This window comes from Dioscorea cayenensis, chromosome 8 (genome assembly GCF_009730915.1).
Source record: "Dioscorea cayenensis subsp. rotundata cultivar TDr96_F1 chromosome 8, TDr96_F1_v2_PseudoChromosome.rev07_lg8_w22 25.fasta, whole genome shotgun sequence".
NCBI classification, from domain to species: Eukaryota; Viridiplantae; Streptophyta; class Magnoliopsida; order Dioscoreales; family Dioscoreaceae; genus Dioscorea; species Dioscorea cayenensis.
This window is the reverse complement of record NC_052478.1, coordinates 10209986-10224481: the sequence shown is the minus strand read 5'-3', so window position 1 is coordinate 10224481 and position 14496 is coordinate 10209986. Positions and strand designations below refer to the sequence as shown.

General features: G+C 38.5%; 1 non-coding gene across 1 annotated transcript; it reads right to left on the bottom strand.

Moving 5' to 3' along the window:
• Nucleotides 1-11998: 11998 nt before the first annotated feature.
• LOC120268078 lies at nucleotides 11999-12105 on the bottom strand. The gene has a single exon (XR_005538747.1). It is a non-coding gene; the product is annotated as a small nucleolar RNA R71 (small nucleolar RNA).
• Between the last annotated feature and the right edge of the window lie 2391 nt (nucleotides 12106-14496).

The following is a 14496-nucleotide window of genomic DNA, read 5'->3' as shown; positions in this document are numbered from 1 at the left end:
GCATTCCTTTGGCGGGGGAAGCGTCATTCGGCATATTCTCTCCTCATCCTTCATCATTTCATCTAGGGAGTGTCATACTATGTCTTTGTTTCATGTTTTGCTTGATTGTATGCTTTGTTATGAGATGATGACACACTAGACCCCCAAGGCCACCGGGTGTTGGTGAACCATGGGGGGTTTTATCATGTATTTTGGATGATTACTTGTTAATTCTATGCTTGGGTATGTTTGAGATCTAATTCATTGTTTTCATGCTAAGTGTTACACCAAGGAGAAATCCGTAGCTCTTTTATGAATGATGCATGTAGATGTGACTTGCTCGCATGTATTAGGTCATGAATGGATTAGAAGGGGATACTTGTATCATCACGCCGAGAAATCGGGTGTTTGGTAGCCCTCCATGTAGGTTTAATCCGAAGAAGAGTAGGTTTATTCCTAAGCGAGATTTCCTATCTATATTCGTATGGGATTAGGGTTCAATCGCCGAGAAATTGGGGTTGTTCTAATCTTGGAATCTCATGGTCCAATTTACCCTTGCATCTTTAAATCATCATCCATGTTGCATGATAACGCCTCAAGGGGATCCACATCCATAGGCCTTTGCACTTCATTGATTCTCTTGCTTGCTTATTGCTTGTTCTCTCTAATTTGCTAGCAAATCTTGTGTTTAGTTTTTTTTGTTTTTAGTAGAGTAAACCCATCACTTAAGATCTTAGGCTAGATAATAGCTCGAGAAGGAGTAATAGGAGACCCTTAGCCCCGTGGAATACGATCCTCGTGTCTTTGCACGAGGTATTACTTGGCGATCCCGTACACTTGCGGGGAAGCGATCACCTAAATGGGAAAAAGTATCATGGGTTACAATAAAGAAAGATTGTATGCAAGTTTATGAAGCAGAAAAAAATAATTGAAAACATTGCTTAAGAATGTTAGCAAGATAAGCTTGACAACAAATTTATGGAAGTCTAGCAATAAAAAAATCGAGTATATCGTCTTAACAGCTATTTTTATTGATCATAATTAGAGATTGCAAAAGCGTGTTATCAATTTTGTTTGTCTCCCACCTATTCGTCGTGGTGTTGAGATTGCCGATAGTATCTTTAAGTGTTTAAAGGAGTGGGGAATTGAGAACAAGGTTTTTACTATATCTGTTGATAATGCTTTAAACAATGACGTGGCAATTAGGATTCTTAAAGACACATTTTCAAGAACTAAAAGGTTGTTTTGTGGAGGAAAGTTATTTCATGCTCGTTGTTGTGCACACATTCTTAATCTCATGGTGCAAGATGCCATTTCTAGAATTGAAGAAATAATTGAAGATATTCATTAAAGCATGAAGTTTATTAATCAAATTGAAGCAAGATTAAAGTCATTTTCTGATATTGTGCAGCAACTACAATTGCCGGAGCGAAAACTTATTCTTGATTGCAAGACACGTTGGAATTCAACATTTGAAATGCTATCAGTTGCAAAGAAATTTAAAGATGTTTTTCCAATGTTCAAAAATCGGGAAATCCTTTATCAATGTTGCCCATGCCCTGAAGATTGGGAAAAGATGGAGAAAATATGCAAGATTTTAGAAGTTTTCAATGCCATCACAAAAATTATATCCGGTAGTGATTATTTAACTTCCAACTTATTTCTCAATGAATTCTATCATGTGAAAATGTTGCTAGACAAAAGGGCGAATGATGAAGATGACTTTATTCGAGCAATGATTGAAAAAATGAAGGCTAAATAAGATAAATATCGGGGGGAATGCAATTTGCTCATGTCTGTGGCCACCGTCTTGGATCCAAGATGTAAAATGAGGGTTGTTGAATTCACTTTTTCAAGGATGTATCCCGATAGAGAAGCCTGATAAAATATTGCTAAAGTTTGAGAAGCTCTACATGAGATTTATGAAGAATATGTTTGTGAATATCAACATGGAAATGAGCATAGTGGTGAAACTCCAATGGATAATAGTGATGACGTTGGTAATAATGGCAAAGGCTCGTCAGGTTGGTCCGAATTTCAAGTTATGTGAAATATATTGAAAAAGCCTCGTCACAACAGTCGAATTTGAATGCATGCATAGCTGAAGGTTGTTTTATTTTTGAAGGAGATCCTAATCAATATAATGCTTTATAAAGGTGGAAGGGAAGTACTTTAAAATATCGCATCTTGTCTAGAATAGCTCGTGGCATACTTGTTATTCGTATTACTACAGTGGCTTCAGAGGCTACTTTTAGTGCAGGTGGTAGACTGATTTAGACTTATCATGCTTCATTGGCTCCCGAGAGAGTGCAAGCATTGCTTTGTGGAGAGGATTGGTGTTGAAATCTTCATGGAGAGAAGAAGAAAAACAAAGTGAGTTTATAACTGTTCTTGCTTTAATATAATTTTTTATTTTTCATGGTTTTTCTTGCTTTAATGTAATTTTTGGCTATTCTATGTTCACTTTGTATATATTAGAAAGAGAAGAAACCAATTAAGATTTCACTTGAAATACCTTGAAGCTCAAGTTTAAAATAGTATGAAGAATTATGTTTGCATGTAGGTAACATTTAAGTTTTTTCATCTTTGTTTTTTTATTATCAATGATTAAACTAATTTTTTTTCTAATTACTCATTTGTAATTTTGTATAGGTTTGATAGAAACAATGGGCCAAACCCTTACATTCAAGAAAATATATTCTTGATATGGTGGATGTTAATGGTGGATTGATTGCTTTCTTATTATCTATGGACTTATTTGTTTGTTGTCAATGAATTGTATTAGCACTTATTTATTTTCTATTTGTTTTACTTGGAATTATTAACTATGGACTTATTTGTTTTATAATTGTTCTATTTGTTGTATTTTGTTTAAGTATGAGTTCTATTTGTTTTTTTAATAATATTTTGGAATGTCGTTGTTTTAGTTGATGTTGCATTTGGTCAAATATAAATGTATTTTTTTTATCTTTAAAAAATTATAGAATGTTATTTTTCTAGTTCTTGTATTTGGTCATGTTTGAATTGTGTTTGTTGTCTTTAAAAAATTTTAAAATGTGGTCATTTTAGAATGGATGAAAAAAATATTTTCCTTTTTTTGATGAAGATCAAGGGAAAAAATTTTCGAGCTCGAGTCATGCTTGAGCATAATATTTATGATCATTTTCAACATTCTCGAGCTCGAGTAGCTAGAATTGTGTATTGAGTTGAGCTCGAGCTATAAAATAAATACTTTGTCAATTTCGAGCCAAGTATCGAAACCCGAATTTGCAGTCGAGCTCGACCTTGAGCTCACTACAACTCGACTTGAACTCGATCGATTACAGCCCTACTTGCCGTTAAAAATTTTGTTATCCGCTGCGTTTTGGCATGTATATTTTTTACATGATAATTCCCTTGTTTGTCAATAAGATCCCAACAAAGAAAACCAAATCGAAGAAATCAATTACAGCAGCAAACTGTAGTTTGGAGTTCCTAGGACAACACTCAGACTAAGGCGATTTGTTGAATAGGGCAGCGTAGGGGAAGCATGCTCGATGACTGTTCCACTTTTCTTGGATCACCAAGTGCTTTCTCTTGTTATCTTGTTTTATTCCTTCCACTTAGTTGTTGAATTAGTTTCCACTTCTAATAAACCTGTGTTTTTTTTTCTTTGATGCTTTTGTAACACATCCATGGGTGTTGTTTCCTCTTCTATTTTATAAAGTATGTGGTTTATCTACTTTTTCAAAAAAAAAATTACACAAACATCATACTTCAGTATTATCTTTGATTTTTTTATTATTTTTTATTTGTCAATGTCTCGTATATATCACCATAATTGTCATAGTTAAAATATTTAACAATTTGATGCCCATATACCTCATTAATCAATTAAATTATTATCCATCATATTATTTCAGCATACAAATAGTATGTTGCCCATAATCATTTCAATTATTCACAATATACACTTGATAAAAATAATATTTATCTTAAAAATATTTCAATATTTAATCAAAATAAGTACTTAATATATAAAAAAATATATATTTTATAAAATGCATTATTAAAACACTTTAAAATTATACCAAATTCCATAGAATATTATTGTTAAATTTTGAAAACACTATTTAATTCCTAGTTTATAAAAAATTAAAATTATTTTGTCAAATTGATTAAGAAATGAGAAACAAATTAATACAAGATAAGTGTAACAAAAAATATTACATAATTAACATTTTTAATAATAGATAAAATAAAGTAAAAGGAGTATTATTGTGAAAAACACTACTTTGCATCTTTATTCCCTCTAAAATGTTTCCAAATAAGATCTACTAAGTCTGATCGAAGTTAATGATGCATTTCTGGATCATGTGGTTCTACATTTCTTCTTAAGTACTATTGAAAATCTTTGGTGCACTCTTGACTAATAGGAGTCTGAGCTTCACCTGCATCATCATCCCAATTTTGAATGTGTCTCCTTTATCTTCAGCAAACATATTATGTAATATTATGAAAGTGTACATTATATCTTTTTAATTTTTCTATATACTAAAAGAGGGCAAGGCCATGTACAATTGCCGCCAAGATTGAAGCCCATTGAATGCTCGCTTAATGTACTTTCATGTAGCCTCTTGTATATGTTTGAAGTTGATCCTCTTTAAGTCCTTCTGAATTTAAAAAAGTTTTGATATATGTTGTCTAATTTAGGTATATACCTAGTTATGACTACGCAAGTGCACCGATCATCAAGTAATACCTCCCCCGCAAGCTTGAGAGGGTTGTATTCCCAGGGCCCAAGGATCTACACTTACTTCCTCTTCGTATATTTTCTAGCCTATAGATTCGAGTGAGTGCTCTAAACTACCAAAAAAATAAAAATAAAAAATTCAAGGAAGGAGTCTAAAATTGAGGTAAAGGGGATGAAAATATGAGGGATGTGGATTCACCTAGGCTACTAAAGTGAGAAGGATACTAAGAATACCATTAAATTGGTGGTTTGGACAAAGAGATTCCTAAGATAAGTCAACCCAATGGTCACAGCAACTAACCCCTAATCCAGTACGAGTATTGATATAGAATTTCGTCCAACCAAATCCTCCTACGATCGCATTAAAAGTAGGAAGTTCTCTAATTAGGGCTGATACTCAAACTAGGTCCAACCCTAATGTTTGAAGGGATACAAAATACCCGATGTTCACGGCATATGTGTACATGAATCCCCTTCAAGCATTGGTCACACCACCAAGTACAACCTTGAAAATGACACACAAAGTTCTCATGTATACCAATGCATAAAAATACAACACACCAATTGCAATAAAAGTAGATAAAAACATCCAACTACACAAGTTCACCCCAAGGTTCACTGACATCTGGTATCCATGGAGTTTAGTTGTTTATTCTAACAAAATACATGCTCAAAACCATAAAAACAACCAAACAAAACAACGTAAAATTCCCTCACGTGACGTATACTGAGTAACAGGCCATGGAAAGCTTCCTCCGACAACACCAAAGGGGTGGCATCCTTGTCCTCTACAAGCCTCTACACAAGGAGATGAGGGGAGATCTTGTCAAATATTGCTTCTCCCTTCGATTTTTACTGCAAAGATGTCTTCTTTCAGCTTCCTTTACCCCGGATCTAAGAGTTGGAGTCAAGACCTCAAAGGTAGGAGATGATGAATAGCCTAAAAAGCCCTAAAACCCTCTTTTAAAACCTTTGTTGGGCTGGCTTCACGGTCTGGCTTACGGGCTTGAAGAAGCCCGTGAGAGGCTTGGGATTTCTGTCAAAATTTCTGTAAAGTGCTACGGTGAAATGCTACATGATTTCCAGCAAGTTTATGGGCATCTTCACAACTATCAAATTGTCTGTCAACAAAACACAAGACTTCGCCATTTTCTTTACTCCCTCGTGATACAGTGCTTGTTATAGTAACCATGCTCTAAAATTTCATTTTCGGTGTTGATTTCTTCCTCAATTGCGTCGTGGAGCTTGCCTGGGCTTCTTTGAGGCCTGTAATAATAATAAAATCAATTAAACCACAAAATTAGCATTGATTTATCAATTAATACATGAATAGTACAAAATATATACATATAAAATGCATATGTTTAGACGTTTATCAAACATCCCCACACCTAAGTGTTTGCTTGTCCCCAAGCAAACAAACATAAAGAACAGGGGCAAGAAGATAAATGGCTAAATGTATGACCTTAAAATCTAAAGTAAAGAACACCACAAGCATAAATGAAAAGAAATCAAGATAGTGAGTTATTCTACAAATAACCAAGTAAAGATAGTTCGGTTTTACCTAAAGTGCTCATGTGAGTGCGTGAACACTTCTGACCTTATCCTCCGCAGTCTGGATTACCCCAGGATGTCCATTCACCCCACACACAATGATAACCGGCATTAGAAATACTAAAGACATCCTCAATAATCAATCAAGAGTCCTTTGCTTCCTAAATAAAACTCTAGACTTTAAGTGACTGTAAATAGGTTCTAGGAGATAAATAGAGTGGATATTTTTTTTGAGTCTGACTAACATAGATTGCACAAAATCTTTCTGGAGGATGCACATGCTGATCAGGCATAAGTGCCACCCAACTTATTCGATTACATGTCTACATAGACGCATTCATGCTTTATTAGCAGAGGTATACTATCATAGACTCCTTTTTCTTCTCACTTTTTTATACATATATAAATACTCTATCTCATGTCTCCTGGTTTAATTCCTGCTACAAAAAACTTCACTTAAGGCTAAATAAAAGCAATAACAAAAACAAAAGCTCTTAAAAGAATATTGAAGGTAGCATTGAACATTCTAATGCCAATATCATTGTGGTGGGTTGACCGGAGTGTATAAGATGGAAGTAATCATGACAAAGCATGAAGGTGCACTAGAGATAAAATTGGACTTCCATTCAAGCATAAGTAAAAATACAAATCACATCTATCATTCTCTCAAGCTAGGAAGTTCTTAACTAAGTATCATAGCTATCACAGGTAAGTCAAGCATGTAATCAATCAAAATACCCATCCCCACACCTAGAGTTGTAGATTGTCCTCAATGTACATTAATTAGTAGTACAAGGCGAAAAATATAAAATAAACACAAGTAGATGGTGGAAAGAAACTACCCCATTTTTTGTGAGATGGACCAATACATGGATGAATAAGGGGTGAGTTTGATCTATGGGAGGTGAAGCTCCAGTCCTAATAATCCTGTCAAGATCAAAAAGCCGATCACAACTCAAAAGACTTAAATGGGGAAAAGCATTGTGACAAGAACCAAAATAAATAGAGTTTACTAGGGAGTAAACCCTTGCTAACGACAGAGTACAAAGGAACAAACACATCACAAAGTATGGCAAAGTAGTAGAAATAATCAACAAAAACATCATAAAAACAACTCATCCGTGCCAAGCACAATCAATATGGGTGTTGTGTGGTTGGAGGGAATGGTGGTGCCACGAACGTGGTTGCAGCAAATGTGGTGCCAACAATTGAAGAAGTCCCGCGAATGAAGGCTAAAGCCTCAGCCATATCTCGCTCGACCCAGGGCTATGATGTGACAATCTTCTTCTGCCCCTACTCATGGACCTAAAACTGATACTATACCTCTGTCTATAGCTCATCGAACCTGATCTCAAGTGACTCTGGACCGTGCCAAAGGATTTTCGAGCCTATAACGTGTATCTTGTCTTGTGTTCTTCATTTTTAAAATGCGGTTCATTGACGAGAGGTGCCTTATCCTTCCGTCCTTGCTTGGAGGCCATACGTTTCAATGGCATACCTATAAGACAATAAACAAGAGATTAAACCAAAATTAAGAGAAGCAAGGGTTCATTATAGTGGGGAATGAGAAATTCAAGAATTTCTACAATAATCCCCAAAATGTTTTTTTTTAAAGAGCTTCCCTTGCACATGGAGCATAAAATTTTTTACAAGCTTAGAAATTCCCCCAAAAACAAACAAAAGTATCAAACAATAATTTCTCAGCAACATAACCATCCATTTATCAAGAATAATAAGGGAAAAGAAGGAGAAATAACCAAATTCAAGAACTAAGGTTTAGAGAGAAATACCTTGGATAATCGATGAAAACAATGGCAAAAGTCCCAATAAATCTTGCAAATCAAGTGGCAAGGAGTAGGAGAGTGTTTTAGAGCAAGAAGAATAAAAGAAAATGTTGATAAATGAGCGACAAAGGTGGAGAAATGTAGGAGAAATGAGAAGAAAAAGAAGAAGAAGAAGAGAAGAAGAGAGAGAAAAGTTGGCCAGAAAATAAGGGTGACAGCCTGTTTGTAGGGTACCCCGAGGCCTTCATGGCCTGGTTCCTAGGCTACCCTACTAGTGAACCGTCAATAGGAGGCTTGACAGCTGGTAAGGAGGCCGTGAAGCTCACCAAATAGCTTGACGGGAAAGATTGCGGGAAAGGTTACCGGCAAGCCCACTCGGTCAACATTCAAGGACTGGCCAGCCAGTGAACCTTCCTATGAATGTGGAAAAGGCTCTCATAAACACTCACAACACCACGAAACATACAACAAAGGATAATACCACCATTTTCATCTCAAATGAAGCATGAAAACTCATCAAATAAGCACCAACTCAAAAAAAAATAATTATCGAAAGCTCTAAGCACACATGAAATGAAAACACATACCCTAAGCAAAGAAGAAGATAAAACCATATGAAGATAAGCACATTGTTTAATAAATCACACACAAAGAAGAGGAGGAGCATGAACACATAACAAAAAAGTGCATAGCAAAGACACAAATAATTAAACACAACAATAATACAGAAATAAGAGTACAATGGGATTAGAAACTTGGGTTGCCTCGCAAGAAGCACTTGTTTAACATCATTAGCTCGACATACCTTTATCCTTACCTTTACAGTGTGTCAAATGGAGGAGAGTTACCTCTGGTACCCTTGGGTACGTTGCATGAAAAGTAAGGCTTTAACCGATGACCGTTAACCTTGAACATCACTTTATCTAGATGAGTTATCTGAATGGCACCATGAGGGAACAATTGTGAAACCCTAAATCATCCTTGCAACCTTGACTTCAACTTTCCTGGAAAGAGTTTCAACCTAGAATTAAAAGGCAATATATGATCCACTTCCTTAAAGTGCTTAGCTTGCTTGATATATTGGTCATGGTACTCTTTTACTTTTTCTTTGTAGTGCACAGAGTTTTCATAAGCCATAGCCATCCATTCATCTAACCCATTCAATTGGAGCTTCCACTAATGACCAATTAGGTGAGGATCATAATTTAATCACTTAATGGGCTAGTAGGCTCTGTGTTCCAGCTCAACGGATAAATGACAGGCTTTTCTAAAGACCAACCTATAAGGTCTTGCCCCGATAGGCATTTCATAAGTTGTTCTATAAGTCAAGAGTGCATCATCCAGCTTATCTACCCAATCCCACCTTAACGAGTGGATTTTGTATACATTTTTTCATACCCTACATTCATCATTTTTGATAAGTGCTTGTGTGACATGAATGCGAAGCGGTCATTCCTTATGTTGAGCATTACTTTTCTCAGGGTTTTACACTAATATGTGTGTTTTTATGTTACTTTCGTGCAGGTAGGGTTGTGAGGCCGAGTATGAAGGAAAGAAGCCAATGTGGATCACAATGCACCGATTTTGGAGAAAATCTTGCTAAAGTTCAAACGCGAAGACATAGGTCGGATGTGAGATGCTAGAGTGTGTGCCAACCTCCTCATATTCGAGTTTGGCACATCCATTTGGAGGGGCATAAGGCAAGTCACTTTCGAGCATTCCGACTTATGCACATAGAACAAGAGCTCCACCAACTTGAATATCATTGAAGAAGCAAGTGATCCACAATGTAAACGTGTGCCCGTTTGCTTTACTCCGATGAAAGTATAGATTCGGGAAGCTATTAAGGCTGGATACTGTAGCAGAGCACGGTAGCAAGTACTATAGCAGCACTGTTCACAGCATGCCGAGAAAACAGGAGTTCAGAGAATCCACACGGGCGTGGGGAAATTATCCACGCCCGTGTGGAAATTCCGCACGGGCGCGTGAAGCATCCATGGCCGTTTAGTCGCCCGATTCCATCCCTATTTAAAGTCGAATCAGCCCCGATTTTACCATTCTTTTCTCCATCTTTTCCCCAACTTGAGAGAGGGCTTCGGCTAGGGTACTGACAGGTATTCGCCAAGGTTTTGGAGAGGTTCTATGGCTCCGACATCATCATTCCTTAGGAAGAAGGTTGGTAGGGGAGCTTCCGTCGAGGCGCATCCTATACTGGACAAGGGAATCCTTGGACAACGAGTAGAGGACTTTCCACAAAACCATCGACATGACTATCAAGGGGGTTTCTTTATGGATTCATTGCTTTTACATTCTATTTCTTTGATTGTACTTAGCTCCATGGAGAGCTAAATCCCTAGTGGGTACTTGGGTATTTGTGAACCCTAGGATGTAATCGCTTCATTGAATCTCTATATTATGCTTTCAATTAATTGATGTTTATTGTGAGTTCCAACCTTGAATGCTTGATTGTATGAACATTTCCCCTAGAGTGACACTAGGGTTGAGAGTTCTCGTTGGTAACCTTGTGAGTGAGTGACACACCACGAGCGTTAGACAAAGCTAGGTTGGAGAGGGTTGAGAGGGTGAGTAGAGAGGTACAGGAGCGTTCCCTTTCCCCTCCGACGTGATAGATTCTACCTCCGTTCCTCGAGTTCTTTGCGGCCATAATAGAGTGAATGGTCTAAGGGATGAACTTCCGCTGTTGCTTAGTTGTGCGTGCAACAGAGTGAAGCGTTGAGGTGATCATAGTATCTAGGGCTTAATCATGGTTAGGGACCTTCCACCTGGACCAAAGGGTTAGGTCTATACTTAGGAAGAGATTTATCACTTGGAATCCCTAGAGCTCATTGCAACTCTATGCGAGTGCGAGGTTGAGAGGTTATCTAATCTCTCCTCCGGGACATGAATAGAGTTAGGCATAGTTGACCTTAGATTTGGGACTATGTAATTAAGGATTTCTACGACTCTCCATTCAATTGATTAGGAAGCATAATAGAGGGTTCTTGCACTTGAAACAATTATCCTTGGCGAAGCATTATCTGGGTACCCCATCTTTATCGATTGCCTTACCCCCTTCTTTACTTTGCTCTTTTACTTGTTGTTTTTATTGTTGAAAATTGAATCATTGTCACACTTATCATCATTGATCTTTCACATAGCTAAGAATCGAATTAAGTATTTTTATTCCCTATTCACTGTGGATTCGATACCCGCTCATCCAGGATTATTACTTCAACAAACCCCTGCACTTGCGGGATATACGTAAGGGGACCTTGTCAAGTTTTTGGCGCCGTTGCCGGGGAATAGGCGTTTAGAGATACTTTGCACTTTGTTTTCTTAGCTATTTCACCATACATTCTATTTCCTATCTTCTAATTCTATCATCGTTCTGATTTCTTTTTCCTTCTTTTTGGGTGCAGCTCCAGGTTATGACCCGAGGGAATCCCTCAACATTGATTGAAGGAGATCCTGAGCTTGAATGTACACTTGAAAGAAAAGGGGAAGAGCCTGTACAAGAACAGTCTAATCCAGCTGATTTGGAAGTAGAAGAATCTGAAAACATGGTAGAACAGAATGAGCAACAACGAACATTATCTGATTATGCCAGACCTTTAGTGTTGGGGACACAATCGAGTATTGTGTGCCCCCGATTACAGCTCAAAACTTCGAGCTAAAGCCGGCATTCATCCATATATTGCAGCAATCCACACAATTCAATGGTTTCGCTGATGAGGATCCAAACGGTCACATAGAGAGCTTTCTCGCAGTGTGTGATATGCTGAAGATAAATGGGGTAACGGATGATGCCATCAAATTGAGAGCCTTCCCATTTTCCCTAAAGGTGATAGCGAAGTAGTGGCTACACTCGTTACCCAGAGCGTCAATCACCACGTGGGAGGAGATGGTGGAAGCTTTTCTAGCTCATTATTTCCCTCCCAGAAAATCAGCAAAGCTTAGGAACGAGATCTCATCCTTTGTTTGGTTGGAATTGGAGTCTCTATTCGAGACATGGGAAAGGTTCAGGGAGCTCCTGAGAAAGTGACCTCAACATGGATTCCCGGAGTGGATGATTGTTCCAACCTTTTACAATGGTTTGAACCCGAGTACAAGGCAACTCTTGGATGCGGCAGCAGGAGGTACCTTAGGTAGCACGACCCCCGATGAGGCCCGTCTGTTGATTAAAGAAATGGGGTTAAATAGCTACCAATGGAATAATAGGGAGAAGAAAAAGATGGCCTGTCTCCATGAGATAGATGCGGTAACTTCATTGGCGGCCCAAGTGGAAAATTTGAGTAAGAAGTTAGATCTTCTAACTTCAAATAGAGTGGCGGCTGTGACTAATTGCACCGGGTGTGGTGGAGGACATGCACCTTCCGATTGCCCGATCTCTATTGGTGATGTTTCTTCGGTGGAGAATGTTGATTTTGTAGGTAATGGCATAAGACCTCAAAGAAACCCATATAGCAATAGCTACAATCCAGGTTGAAAGAGTCATCCCAATTTCTCATGGAGTAATCAAGGTCCACAAAAGGCCATGGGGCCACCGGTTTCCAACAACAACAACAAGCCCCTCAGGTGGAAAACAGAGTCTCAGGTTTGGAAACCCGAATGAGTGACCTAGAGAAGCACTTGACTAGATTTATACAATCTGCAAATACAAGGTTTGAATCAGTCGAGTCTACACTTCGCAACCACACCGCCTCGTTGCGTAATCTTGAAAATCAAGTGGGGCAAATTGTGAAGTCTCTCTCTGAAAGGCCACATGGAAGCTTAACGAGCAATACAGAGACCAATCCTAGAGAGCACGTGAAGGCGATCACTTTGAGAAGTGGTCATGATGTTGAAGGTAGGCTTCTGAGTGAGAAGCCAAAAGAACACGCACCCTAGGCTACAGAGGTTGAAGAGGGAACAAGCAAAGAGAAAGAGGTGGTACCCCCACCTTTCATGCTAAGAATCCCTTATCCCTCTAGATTGAAAAATGACCAAGGGTATGAACAATACTAGAAGTTCCTGAGTTTGTTCAAGCAACTCCACATTAATATTCCTTTTGTTGAGGCATTGGCCCAAATGCCTAAGTATGCGAAGTTCTTGAAAGACTTGTTAAATAACAAGACGAAGTTGGAGGAAAGTGCTTCAGTGATTTTAGATGCTTCATGCTCGACAGTGTTGCAAAAGAACATGCCGAACAAGAAGAAAGACCCTGGAAGCTTCATCATTCTGTTTAATATTGGCAATCTATGTGAAAAAATGGCATTGGTGGACTCAGGGGCCAGTATCAACGTCATGCCATACACCTTCTTTCAAAAGCTAGGCTTGGGCGAGCCTAGGCCTACTCGGATGACTTTGCAACTAGCAGACCGAACAGTGCGACATCCGAGAGGCATCATTGAAGACGTGCTTATCAAGGTGGACAAGTACATTTTTTCTGGTTGACTTTGTAGTGCTAGATGTCGATGAGGATGCGGATGTACCCTTGATACTTGGGAGACCATTCTTGCGGACTTCCAAAGCATTGATTGACATGGGCAGTGGAGAGCTCACATTGAGAGTTGGAGATGACAAGCTCACATACCGCCTTGCTAAAGCCATGTGGCATTCTCTTGATTTTGATGATATTTTATATTTTCTAGACACTACTGATGAGATTGTTGATGAATACATGCAGGAGATGTTCAATCCGGACCCGTATGAAGGTTTGTTCGACCAAGAGAAGGATTATGAAGAAGTAATGATGCTTGGTTTGACAGAAGAAGTACCATCTACCCCGGGGATCTTGAAGAAAGTGCTCTGTAAAATGAAGAGGGCTAGGAGATGCCACTGGAAACACTCCAAGGCTGTTGGAGACGTACGTGAACCAAAGAAGTTGGACGTATCATTGTGAGGTGGTCCGAAGCCCGATAATACACCCTCTACTCTCAAGAGACTTTTCACATCATGTTTTCAAGCCATGGGTAAGAGGGCAACTTTCATTCATGAACCCCCGCGAGGTAAGACAAGGTACGTCAAGCTTAGTGATGTTAAACAAGCACTTCTTGGGAGGCAACCAAAGTGTTTACTGTTTTCTTAGCTTTTAGTTTAGTTTGTTTGCATGAATAAATTGTTAAGTGTTGGTGTCTTGATTTTTATGATGCTTGTGCTGAGATTTTATTGTGGATTTTAAAGTCATTGTGTGTTTTCAAGTGGAATTGGCGAAGTAAGGTCGTTTGAGCTCTATTTCATGTTTTTCACTAGTAAAATTTGCATAATAGAGCAGGCTCTGAGTGTGTAAACATGTTCAGAAATTTTCTGCAGAGCCTGCAGATTTTTTCTAAGTCATCCAGAGAAAACACACGAGCGTGTGGAATTTCCGCACGCCCGTGGAGCTGCACTGTGAGCTCAGCCAGAGAAGGCACATGGGCGTGCGCTGGCCCTGTGAACGACCATGCAACTGTCACACGCCCGTGGGTA